The sequence below is a fragment of the Lampetra planeri genome, chromosome 16 (assembly GCF_965212315.1).
Source record: "Lampetra planeri chromosome 16, kcLamPlan1.2.h2, whole genome shotgun sequence".
In the NCBI taxonomy this organism is placed as follows: domain Eukaryota; kingdom Metazoa; phylum Chordata; class Hyperoartia; order Petromyzontiformes; family Petromyzontidae; genus Lampetra; species Lampetra planeri.
Window position 1 is genome coordinate 4,251,392 of NC_136122.1, and position 11,762 is coordinate 4,263,153.

The window sequence follows — 11,762 nt, forward strand, 5'->3', positions numbered from 1 at the left end:
AACATCCTTGAAATAATGGTTAAATCAGAAACAGGAATTTTGAATTGTATCCATTTCCACTACAGTGACGCGCTGCGTCACTTTTAATATCGTGATTCGCATGCACGTATTTATTTTTTTACAAAATTTTGCAACGTTGCTCTACATTTGAATATAAAAGTCCACGTCTAATCGTGAGCAAAAATCAGCTTTAAATGCGACGAAAATGTTTTAACTATCGCCGCTCTCGAGTGCAGCACATTCGTCGGCAAATTGGCACCACATTTGTTCGGCCACCAAAACACCTTGCAGGGCTTGCGTCGTCGTCGTCGTGCCTGTGAACCAACAGAAGCAACGGGAAGTCACGTGGCTTACTCCGCTAATGACCCTCTTGTGACGTCACAGTTAATGGACTTCCAGAGAATTTGAAAAGCGCGGAAAAAGTGTTGCGCGAAAGAAGGCCACAGTAGCGACGGTGGTTTGGTTGTTGATAATATATATATAGCGAACAGGAAGATAATTGGAACACGGCCTTGTCGCCCATTCTTGCATTCTTAATAATTTAGAATTATAAATGTGCAGACAGTAGACCATCAATTATCCTGGCGGATTCGGGGCGCCGCGTTTTCAAAAGCGCCGGATGATCACATCATAATTTAAAGCAGCTTATATTTGAAAATTCTTGGATGACATGTTTTTAGGTGTTGTGTACATGTTTTTTGTATTTAAAATGTGTTTACTGTATGAAATTTGCAGAAATGTACAAATCGACAAAAAAAATGAATATCTTACTGTAAAAAGTTATTTTACTTACTGTACCGTTCTTAACACTCCAATCTCAAAAAACTCTGCGTGGGGTGATGTACCTGCTACTACGCTCTTGTTTTAACACATCCATCTGTTTGATGATCACCGGCCTGATGCAGCCTTGAGACCGGTACTCCGAATTAGCACTTTTTGCCGAATCGCAGTGTATATATGACCGGAGTTATTAATGATGAAATATGCATACACGTGTAGTATTTCCATCGCTTAAGTTGTTGTTTGCAGTGTATAATGTAGTGTCTATAACATTTGACACTGACATCAATCGTTGCTACTTTTTTAGTGTCATCACGTGGTACCAATCGCCAGACTCGTTACAGCCTTTGGATCGATTTTGCCGGATCTGCCTGGGACCGCTGGATAATGCTGTAAGCCAAATAATACAATCGATAATCAACTTTATACAATCCATGTAGTTGTATCTTTCGAAGCTATCTTGATCTGGTTACATGATTCATTGTAAGATTGCATTATAAAAACAATGCGTAGTATTAGCATAGATTTTGTGGAGTCATCTGTTTGCCCTGGCTGGCTGCTGTTCCTGTCGTCACATGAATCCGAGCTGCTGACAATGATTTCCCTCTCGTTCATTGTTTTAGGATTCTAATGCTGCAACAGCAGCGATGTCCCCGGTGCATTGTTATTGTCCCAAAAAAAGAACATTCCATTGAACGGGTTTCTCTTATCTACGATCACGGATTTCGCGCAAAACACTACCATAGTGTACGCAACGCAATCGTAGGCCCATTTGTTAAGTGCTACGAACGAGGGCAATCACCAGACACATCTCCCATTATATATATTCTTTTGGAAGGCAGTGTTATTGACAAATGTGTTGTTTTTGTTATTGTCCCACCGCTCTTAAACACAGTATAATTTTTCATTTAAATCTTTGTGAAGACAATGTCGTGTTACGTTACCACTCAGAAAGTCAAAGTGATGTTCTGCTCAAATGCAAATCATGGTCACAAAAACAACTTCGCCTTCCTGTTGACATCTACAATGCACGACTGCTGCATTGTGTTCTGCACTTGCCAAGCTGCTTACCACACACATCCTTCCCTGAAATTCAAAATTGGCCTCCTCCACGCGCCCTTGTATTCCGAGGCCAGCAGTGATATGTCTGGATGCTTCGAGTTTACCTCTCCGACTGCTACAGAAACGGACACAACAATTAGCTGCTCGTAGTCATCATCATCCGGGAATCCCTCCAGGCCGAGAATGATGAACGTCCATGGACAGCGATGATGCTCAGGGTTTGTGGGCACGCAAGGTGGCTGATAAGGCCAATCCTGGAACCGCGTATCTTGTTGCAGCATTTGCATTGCGTGACTTCTCGTCGTAGTAATGCAGCATTTGCACGCGAAAGGGTGAAGGTGCAGCCCTGCAATTGCTCACTGACGCCACTGCTGGCAGAAGGGCCCCCAATAGCGGGAGCTCTCGAGAGCCCCTCTACAAGGAAGGGTTCACTGGCTCTGCTCTTCCACGCAGGCAAGTGGCCACACTTTTCCCCATCACAGGCAACCAAGCGACTCACTTTGGTTGTACTGTACCCATTTTTGCCGGTCGACAGAGGCAGGAGGGACTTAGGAAATGTGCCCCGTTATTTTAACTGCCGCGCCACGGGGGGATTGAATCAAACCGGCGACCTGATGGTTTGTAACTCCAGCGTGATAATTGTTACACCGCGGGCAGCATTCTTCTTTATTTTCACGTAGCTTACGCGAGATCACGTATGCGCTACAGACTGCCGCAGAGAAGAGACTCGTGTGTTGCAGCATCGCTCTGGTTGTTGATCCACTTGGCCGGGATGGCTTTGCAAGCCGGGTTGAGGTGGTCAACACAGAGAACGGATTTTGTGTCTGCTCGTCTCTCACTGGTTCCACCGTCTCTCGTATCACTTTATTCATGCTAAGCACAGAGTCAAGTTGACGGACGCCTTCAGAAACCGATTGACTTTGTGTAGTGGAACTCTGTGCGCTCTCGTAGGGTTCTTGTCGAAAGCCCGTGTTGATTGCGTGTGTCCATTAAAACACGTAAACTAATCTATATTTTTAATTTCTGAGCAGGTAAGACCCACTGAGCTGTATAGCTCTTCGTCCGAAGCGACCTGGCCACACATGATAGCTCAAGGAAATGGCTTATCGTGTGGAAATTTACAGCAGCCAAATACTCTCAATGCACGTTTCTAACTGTGTATGGAAGAACCAGAGGACCCGGTGAAAATCCACGCGACCGCGGGGAGAGAGAGAGAGAGACACGCAAACTCCAAATATACGGCATCGGGTTCGGGATCGAAGCCACGATCTCCTGTATACCAGGCGAGCATTTAAGGGAAGGCACTCACTATTTTAATCAGGGAGGGCAGCCAAATCCCTGCCAAAGCCATTGTGTTGTGCAGCCTCGTGAGCGACCATTTGGGCTGAAATCGGGATGAGAAAAGGGTTGCTGGTTGGTCTGGTCAATGAGAAACGCCGAAGAGGGAAATGCCCGAACGGGGTAAAGTCGGCATGTTCAAAGGGAGGAAACGCAAGTGATGTGTGAGACTGTTTGTATATTGTATAAATAAAGTTAAGTTCCACTGTTCTACGCAGTGTTGTTCCTGAGTCGATTACATACGTATCTGTGTATGTAGTATAAACGTGGAGAGTGGCGGAACAGTGGTTAGTGCACTGTGCTACAAACACAGCCACCTGTGTTCGATTCCAGGTCATGGAAGCATTTGTGGCGGTAATATGGGACCTCACACCGAGCTATAAATGTCCTGATCGTGCATTGTCTTTGTGCTGTTCGCCTTTTAGCGTTCTCTGGTCTGACACTTTGAGACGAGGCTCTCAAGAAAGCTGTCGCTGGTGCGGACCAATCAGTTTCAAGGATAATGCCATATATTATTATCACAGCGTGTTTTTTGTTTGCATGTTCACCACAAGTACGTGTGGTTAATGCAGACAGGATTCCTTGAAACATGATTCTGCTTGGTGTTTTAACATGTTAACACCTCCTGTTTTATTGCCAGAAAGGGTAAAACCTCTTGTTATATTTGTGGCGGGATCTGAACTTATCCTGGACCTCCACCAGGTCAACTTAACCTTGAAAGTATTGGCACACATGCATTTTAACATTGTTTTAATGGCAATTAAATCCATTTCGAAGAGTTTTAAACTAAACAACAGGCCGCAAATTTAAATTTTCAGATTTTTCTAGATAAACTCTATTAATGCTACATTTAAACTTTCTAGCCCATCCGGAACATAAATAAATGCTGAAGTGGTCATTCACTCACGACGGACGAAATGTATTATATTTTGGGAGCGGCGGGGCAGTGATTTGCACACTGCACTAAAAGCCTCACGACCTGGGTTTGTTCCAAAACACGTTTCACAATTGCAAGTGCTTTACGAATTTGCTATGGACCTCTACTAGGTCAACTCAGCCTTTCAACAGCACTTGTTAAAGCGTGCACAAAGCAGCACCAGGGGAGCCAAAGACGGCCGGGCATGGTGGTGGCCGCACGACCCCCTCGTGTGCTGTCTTAATAGGTTTTAATAGGTGCTCACGAAAGTACACTTTGTGTGTGTGTGAGTGCGGGCACGCTAAGCTGGATTCCCTCCCCTCCTTAATTGGGAGCGGTAGTGTAGCGGTGACGAACCCGGCGACCCGGGTTCGATTCCTGCTCACGGCCAACACCGTTGACAATTATCTGAACCGCTCCTGGGCCTCCCCAAGGTCGACTCAGCCTAAAATGAGTACCTGGTGCGGTGTGTAAATATCGTCACTGGGGAGACAAAGGCGGCCTAGCGTGGTGCTGGCCACCCATCCCCTCGTGTACCGTGCCGGCCTTTATAGATGCTCTCTAACAGCACTTGCCCCTACAGTATGTTAAGGCTATATGGGGATCTTTGTCTTTTTGCTAAGCTGGATTCCCTCCTCTCATTTGGCAACGTCACATGGATGGCTAAACGCCTTGGGCGAGAGTGTGAGCATTGTATTGATCCGTGCTCACCCACAAACGTGGAATTTGGGCTTGAGCATTGAGCTCTTACATCCCTTGTATAATGAGAAATATCGACGGGCTGCGTGTGACGGGTCTATAGCTCTTAGGATGTTTAATTATGTTCGTTTGTATTGCGCAATCTTTCTCACTTTTAATTTTAGCAACCCCCCCTCCCCCTCCCCAGTGTCGCTGTTTTAATTTTGACAAAGCGCAGACAATCTCGTTTGCACTCAACAACCGGGCCTGTTGCCTGCCGAGGCCTGCGGAGACTTAGTCACTGTTGTGATTTTTGTTTCCGAGAGTAAAATGATGCAGACAGCTGAATGTTTAATGTGAATTGTGATTGTGCATACAGTAAAATTACCTAAATTGCATACAATTTGATGAAGAGAAAAAATTTCGACTTTCTTCCAAAAATAGCATTCATTTAGGCAATGATCTACTCTTCACTATAGCCCGAAGGGCATTGGTGGAAATTCCACACTTGTATTGCAGGGGTGAGTTTTTTTCCCCAAAGGACAACCACTAGTGACTTTCCCCACAAAGTGGCATTTATTTATCGACCCCAGAGGGATGATGAGCCAAGTTAACCTCCATCCAGGATTTGTACTTGCAACCTTCAAATTGCAAGCTGCTTGTATGGCTGATGCTGAGGTCAAGCAACAGCTCATGATGTTCCTGTGAGGGGCTTGAGCCAGATAATTGCGTCAGGGCTCGCGGAGTGGTGCTATCGCTGTGATGCCTCCTTCATATTCGTCAATCGGGAGTCGAGTCGCCATATATGTTTCATCGTTTGTTCTGGGTGACAAAAGTCGCACAATGGAAATTTTAAAAATAATCCATTTGTGCATCATGTTTTCGCATCTGCTCCACGGTTTGTGCAGATGCGGTGTTTTTAAATCCTTTATATTAAGTTCGCTTGCTTGCTTGCGTGCTTGCGTGCTTGCTTGCTTGCTTAGGAACGTGCAAATCTTTCGCTCGTTTTTTAACCCACTTCCCGTGATCCAATCGAGCTGACATTTTCAACACAGACTCGTTGTGCCAGACAATTAGTGTTCGTGAAAAAAAATTCCCAAAATTTTACACTTTTTAGGCAAAAAAAAATATGTTACATATATTCAAATAGAACTCATTCATCGCTTTGGCTGAACGTCACAGTATAAGAGCCCAGAGCGTAACCCCTCCACAGGCCGTGGCGGAGTAGCGCAGTTGGTAGCGCCCTCGCTTCCCATGCCAAAGGTCGCGGGATCGATCCCCGCGTCCTCATTCATATTAAGTTCGCTGCCACGCATATAAAGGATTTATAGTGAAAAACTTTGTTTTTACGGGTTTACTTGTTTGGTTTGTGCCACATACGCGTCGGATATGATTGACATATTGCACGAGGGGTGACTTATTGTTAGCTCCATTTGGTTTTACAAGCAACAGCAGCAGCATCAGGGTTCAATTTTAATTGTTGAAGGTTTAGCGCACCGGTCCCGTAGGGCTTTCGCGATTTCAAGTGGCGCTGAGGGGCCTGATTGAGATGCTGGTGGATGGCGAGATGTACCCTGCCCACGATTCGCTGGACTTTCCGAAGGGTTGCAGCGTCGCGGTGAAAGGATGGGGAGCGACGCACAAGAAGCATGGAAAACCAGGGTGCTGGGGTCGACTGGAGGGTTCTGGTCTATGCACCACCGCATTGCAGATTTCGATTGAACATCAACAACAACTGACCTGGCAGTCCTTTAATTGGTGGAAGCCCACCACCAGCACCATCACTACCAACAACTACCATTACTTCTAGCAGCAACCTCCCTTTACATTAACATTAGCTACCCCGCCCATGCTGCTGACACTTGGGCTACGCCCATTTTTAAACCTTTATAAACAGTTTGCCTTTAGAGACTAACCCCTTTTTCCTGATGACGACCACTTGTGTTGCGTTCGAAACGTCGTAGTTTTTTTGTGATTTTCTTTGAACCTATCTTCGTGACTTTACCGAAAGACCCAAAGAATGTGTGGCTTCTTCTGGTCAATTCTGGTGCTGCATAGTACAGAGTGTTTAATTGGTAGTTGGTATCTCCATTACATTACATCAGTAATTTTTAAATTGAATGTATTTTACCCATCATTGCTTATGCACGTTTCGACTTGTGCCAGCAAGCTAGAGGAAGCTTTTGTGATCCATCCGTGTTCAAACCAGATCCTCAAGCATAGCAAGCTTGATCGTGTCAGCCTAGTCATAGATGACTTGCATAAAAATGCACAATGGACCTGAAACCATAGGTTGGAATTCCACATTCCTTTGGCAGGGTCCAACCTGTTGATAGGGCCGCAACAGTTTTAGCTTCCCAGATGGTGGCATTCATTTTGATGACTCTGGAGGGAAGATGTTGAAACATTTTGATTCTGAGTGGTACAGAAATACATCGTCGTTGAAATTATACACCATATAGATGGAGCCGCATCGTGAAGACACTACAAACAACAGTGAGATATGGGAAACCTGGGGAAAGGAGTCACGTATATGTTTGTTTAATGATAATAATAACCGGCAGAGAAGAAGAGGAACGTCTCGAGCTGGGATTTTAACAGGGGACAGCATGGATGGCTGGGGGAAGGAAGTGCCAGCGCATACAGCGACAGAAGAGAAGGAGTGATGTCCAACTGAGTGGCATCTATTTTATAGACCTCAGATGGACGATGGGCTGAGTTGACTCAGGACTAGCATATGAACCAATGTTCATCCGAGTGTGAGTTGAGTGCTCATATCAGAGTGCCATCCAATTAAATACATTGTTATTATTATTGCCATTGTTTTAAACTTATACCCTTTTCCACTAGCACATCTGAGCCGAGCCAGCGAGGGGCTATCACAGTACAGGTGGTTTTCCACTGGCTATTTGCTGTGCTGAACAGGAACCAAACCGCGATCACTGGCCTCACAAGGCATATGAATCTGACTCGGGGGCTAAGCAGGGCCAGGTGCGGGGCTAATTATGCATTATTCACGTTTGGCATCACTGTGAGTACACTGTGAAGACACGGCATCACTGTGTCGTCTAGATGCGTCTTGACTCGTTCACTGCACGTGATGTCAGCGGCACAAGGTGGAAAAACAAGTCGGCCAATCCTAAGCTGTGCCAGGCTGGCTCGGCACGACGCTGGTGTGGCTCGGTTCTGCAGTGGAAAAGAGGTATTAGAGTTTTTAGCAACACCTAAGGACGGTAATATGGGCTTGGTGTAGTTTGAGACGATTCAACAATTATTTTCAAATCAATATTTGCCGTGGATCTAGCAAAACTGAATGCAGTCATTTTTTCGATGCTGGAGATACTGAGAAAAAAATTACGACGCACTTTGCCGTGCATCCATGCATACATTTATAAAGAGATTAATAATGATGTTGATTTGCATTCTGTCAAGCCACAGGCACAGTTGGCGGATTGCAAAATAAATGTCCCTTTCGAGATTAAATCCTACACAGGCATCGGGCGTCTGGGATGAGCACTGCACATTATTATTATTTTTATTGAGTGATGACGTGCGAAAACTGAGATTAATATGGGGATCCTGAGCTTGGGTTCTCTACAGGGACTTGAAGTCAGCGGGGGTGAGGTATCTCTTGTGGAGACAGTGCCGGAATCAGAGCATGCCGCCAGCACTACTAAACACCCTGGATTCAAGCTGTGCAGCTGTGTCGCTCATCGAGTCAGTGGCTGATGGAGGCAATGTCTGGGTTTAAACACTAAAGCCAACACTACTAATTTCCTCGGTATAAGCCTTGTGGCTGTATGTCTCCGCAAAAGGGAATGTATATATCAGCACGTTGAGCCAGCACTGTTAATTGCTAAAAATGATTGGGTCAAGGCCTAGTGCTGTTCGCCTCTGATGTATTTGTGGGATCTGTAGCACCATACGGTGTGCTTGTGGAACAAAAGTTGCTACGAGGTAGAAAATTGCGCCAGTCACCACAATTTTCTGCTGATTCGGCAATTTCTAAACCAAAATATTGCAAGTCAGGAATGACATTTTTTACAGATGGGATTAGATCACGGATTTTATGTACTGTACTGAATCGGACTTGGATCTTATGTTTGTTTAGAATTTTGGAGATCTTTTTGGTCACGCCTGCTATGTATGGCAACGTGATAGTTTTCATTGGAGTTTCAAGTGGTTGTTTCTGTATGGTGGGAGAAACAGCTTGGCGGATAGTGCGGTCAGAGTTCATCTTGAGGGCCAATAGTTGCTCGGAATTTTATGTTCAAAATTTTAATTTTGATTTGAAGCTTTCGTGACTGCAGGGATTCATATTCTTGGTTCTTTCGGTGAAGTCACGTAGAAGGGAAATAATATAACAATACAAATATAAAATAATAAAAATTATCACGACGTTTCGACTGCAACACAAGCAAACATGATCAGGTGTGAAATTCAAAGCAAAAACAATTCACACCTGATGATGATTGCTTGTGTTGCAGTCGAAACGTCGTGAGAACTTTTATTGTTTTATATTTGTATTATTTTATTATTTGCCTTCTACGTAACTTTACCGAAAGAACCAAGAATATGTTTTAAAATTTGTTAATATTTTTAAAATTATAATAGTTAATTTTTTTATGTTTTACAATTTTCAATGTTATTTAAGAATTTTTAAATGAAAAATATTGCGAGAATCTCTTACACACATAGGTGAAGTTCGCTATCCCAAGAATTTGGCGGGAACCCACTGACCACTCAAGCAACTGTTACTTCTGTATGGTGGACCCTTCCAAACGTCAGACTGGCAAGAATGCACCTGCTATCACATATCCGGACCTTCCTTCATCCATCGCCCCGGTACCACACTGCCATGACGTAGATCCAGATGACAATTTCAGAGGTGGAGCTGAGGAGAGAAACCTATAGTACCCCAACCAAAAATACCTCAACGACTTGATCAGAGATCTTGGTCTCACCAAGTTCAATGGCGAGTTTTTGACATCTAGGCTCAAGCAGTAGAACTTGTTGGATGAAAATGTGCATGTCGCAGATTAGAGGAAGCATCACCAACCTTTTTGCAGCTTCTTCACACATCAAGATGGGCTCTGCGTCTGCCACAATGTGACCAGTCTGTTCGAGGCAATCGGAATCGCCTGTAACCAGAATGAGTGGCGCCTCTTAATTGACAGCTCATCCAGAAGCCTCAAAGCCGTGCTGTTCCATAATGGTAGCAAGTACCCGTCTCTTCCCCTGGCTCACTCGGTGCACCTCAAAGAGAATTACCACAGCATTAAGACCTTGCTGGACGCCTTGAAGTATGATGAGTACGGCTGGGAGGTCATCGGAGACTTCAAAATGGTGGCATTCCTGATGGGTCTCCAAGGCGGTTTTCCCAAGTTTCTCTGCTATCTTTGCCTTTGGGACAGCAGGGACACCAAATCACACTACCAGAGGCAAGACTGGCCACAGCAGACCGAGTTCTCTGTGTAGAAGCACAACTGGTGGACCCCCGGAAGGTGCTGATGCCACCACTGCACATCAAATTGGGCCTTATGAAACAATTTGTCAGAGCTGTAGATACAGAGTCAGCAGTCTTCAAGTACCATCAAGACTTCTTCCCTAAACTGTCTGAGGCAAAGGTCAAAGTCGGTGTCTTCGTCAGACCACAGATAAAGAAGATTCTGGAGTGCAATTAATTCCCAAAGAAGTTCACTAGTAAGGAGAAAGCTGCTTGGAACAGCTTTGTCGCAGTGGTTCGTGGCTTCCTGTGCAATCACAAGGTCGAAAACTACGTGGAGCTGATTGAGACTCTGGTGAAGAACTACGTCACAATGGGCTGTAGTATGTCCCCCAAAGTACATATCCTTGATGCTCATCTTGATAAATTCAAGGAGAACATGGGAGCGTACTCGGAGGAGCAAGGCAAGCATTTCCTCAAGGATATACTGGACTTTGAACACCGCTACCAAGGAGAGTATAATGAAAAAATGATGGTAGACTACATTTGGGGGCTGATTCGTCGAAGTGATTTACAGTATAATCATAAATCTCGAAAAACTACCCACTTCTAAATATTTTGTAGTAATTATTTTTATTACTTTAGTATAAATACATGTTAATTTTGATTCATATGTTCATTTTTTCTGACTTTATGTGAACGAAAATACATAAATTCGCCCGTTTTCTCATTGAAAATAGGTCAATTTCAAATATCACTGTCCTGGTCACAAAAGCAACGTTTGTGGGGAATAATAGCCATTTTCTATACTTTTTAGGCATAAGCAATTACGAAATAACACTTACTACCCAGGAACCAAAATTGTGTTAGATAGTGTCATCAGTCAGCGTTATAAATTAATGAGCATATGAAATATATACCCTTTCTTTTGGTTGTAGGATCGACTATGAGCAGAATCGATACCATAGACACCTCGATCGATGTTCCACAAGACCGCCCCATTGGGCAGAGATACACCGGGTTTCCGAACGAATACATTGAGGTTGCACTCATTACGCACAAAGTGCTTGCCACAAATTAACCCACAATACCTTGCTGATCTCATCAGGGAGCATAAACCATTACACAAATTCCGGCCATCCTTGCAGTAGCAGCTTTTGGCTAACCATCGGACAAAGACAATCACCGCATTACACACTTTCATATGCATTTCTGCGGCCGTCTGGAACGCTCTTCCTTCCGATATTAGGAAGCCACAGGAGCTATGCACTTTTGAATCTAAATTTAAAACTCATTTCTTTAGCACGGTTGGCTATGTATGTGAAATATATTTAAACATACATACACCCGTATGGGCAACGCATATTTTCTTCCATATGTGGCTGATCACTGATCCGTGATTTCGTCGACTGTCCAATAATAAATGTATTCCAGGGCAATGCCCTCTCCGTTAACGTGGCCCGGCCTCGCGTCATCTCAGCGAACGGTCCTTGATTGTGACGCCGCAGAAGCCACTTCTGTGCTAACTCAGCTTAGGTCTCT